At 38.6% G+C, this 1,813-nt stretch overlaps 1 pseudogene; it reads right to left on the bottom strand.

The window, feature by feature from the left end:
• Positions 1 to 340: 340 nt before the first annotated feature.
• On the bottom strand, positions 341 to 987 carry LOC102251222 (annotated as a pseudogene).
• Positions 988 to 1,813: the final 826 nt, after the last annotated feature.

Here is a 1,813-nt window from a genome sequence, read left to right as displayed (position 1 = left end):
AATGAATCAGGGACATAGAAAGGGAATGGACTGACTATTCTTGGGGGGGAAAGGGGTGTGGGAGATGCGGGAAGAGACTGGACAAAAATCGTGCACCTATGGATGAGGACAGTGGGTGGGGAGTGAGGGCGGAGGGTGGGGTGGGAGCTGGAAGGAGGGGAGTTATGGGGGGAAAAAAAGAGGAACAAATGTAATAATCTGAACAATAAAGATTTAATTAAAAAATAAATAAAGAAAAAAAAGAAAAAAAAAGAAAAGAAATAGTACAGATTTCACACCAAGCTGCAGTTACTCTTTTGAAACATCAAAAAACAAAAACACAAACAAGCAAAAACCATGGTTACAGTGTGAATTTCATAATACCATTCACAATATCATTACTGTTGATCTTCAGGGCTTGGACTGACTTTGCTCTTGACACATTATCTTGTGACATGAGCAATTCTATGTCCCTAACTACCATACCTGTTTCATCAACCTCTTCCTCTTCACTCTCTTCTTGTACTGTTGGAGTCTGTGTGTTTTCCTTGAATGTCTGAGACAGCTTTACCTTGAACTTTGAATTTCTCAGCAGCTGCTAGCAGGACTTGCTGAGATAAATCCTCAATATTGGCTTCCCCCAAAACTACATAGGTATTTGAGGCTGGACTCTTGTAGACATCTGGTTTAGTGATGACAAAGAAGATATTCTTAGATTTTCAGATAGTGACCCTAGTAACCCTTGTAACTTGTCTAAGACCAAGTTTGGACACAGCCTTCTGCGCCTTCTCTTCACTCCAGCTCTGTTTGGCTTTACTGACCAGCTCTTCATTGATTCCAGCGGCTGCCAGCTGGGCTTGTTGTGTGGTTTGCCTGTGCGGAATCTTGTTCCTCGAGCTCTGGTACTGATTCATCACTGCCAGATTCTGTTCCAGACCTTATGTCCGCCTGGGGCTGTGGCAACTCGTGCTCTGCAGCAGGGATGGTTTCTGTGACTTCAATGGGCATTTTATGTGGGGAACACAGAACCAAGATGGCTGTGTAATGAATATTTTAATAGTTCCATTCTTCCATTTTCAAGCATTAGAATGTTTTTTAAATTATTAAAGTTTGACATTTTGTCAAGCTCCTGTTTCTAACCAGAGTCATCTCTACTACACATTAAAGAAAGTAGCTTTAAATTTTGATTCAATTATTTCTAAAGAATCTTTTATTCACAAAGGAAAAGATGTGCCTAGATCATATCCAAAATTTATATCTCATTAATGCTTCAGTAATCCCATTAATTTGAGCACACAAGCATTGACTATTGCTGGGTGTTAGTCCCATAAAAAGTACCACTGAGTCGGAACCTGTACTCCCTTAGTTCTGTGCTAAGCATTCTCCCTTATCTATTATAGAACCACTTATATCTCACTTCTTTGTTTTTGCACTGTTATAAGAGAGTTGACTTGTGACTCTAGAGTGCAAGATATCACAAATCACTCTGGCCAATGCTTTTTCTCTTTAACAAATCACACTTGACTATTTTTAAGAAGTTAATGAGAGAGGCTATCTTGTGCTATCATTAGGAGGCTGGGGTTTCTACTTTCCATTATCTTTCAGTCAGTATCTATTTTGTTGGTTTTTTTTTTACTTATGTTATCCAACACTTCAGGCCCTCAAATCTAGTGACTAATTTCTCCTAGATTGTGAACAACCCTTAACACACTGCTAAAAGAAAAAAAGTACACGCCAAACAAACAAAAATATTTTTAACACAGAGTTGGACATCTTGCTTGATTGGCTAATGTATATTTTATTTATTTACATTTTGGGGAATACATTTTTCCCT

The sequence above is a fragment of the Myotis brandtii genome, unplaced genomic scaffold (assembly GCF_000412655.1).
Source record: "Myotis brandtii unplaced genomic scaffold, ASM41265v1 scaffold253, whole genome shotgun sequence".
Taxonomy (NCBI): domain Eukaryota; kingdom Metazoa; phylum Chordata; class Mammalia; order Chiroptera; family Vespertilionidae; genus Myotis; species Myotis brandtii.
This window is presented reverse-complemented; position numbering and strand designations above follow the sequence as displayed.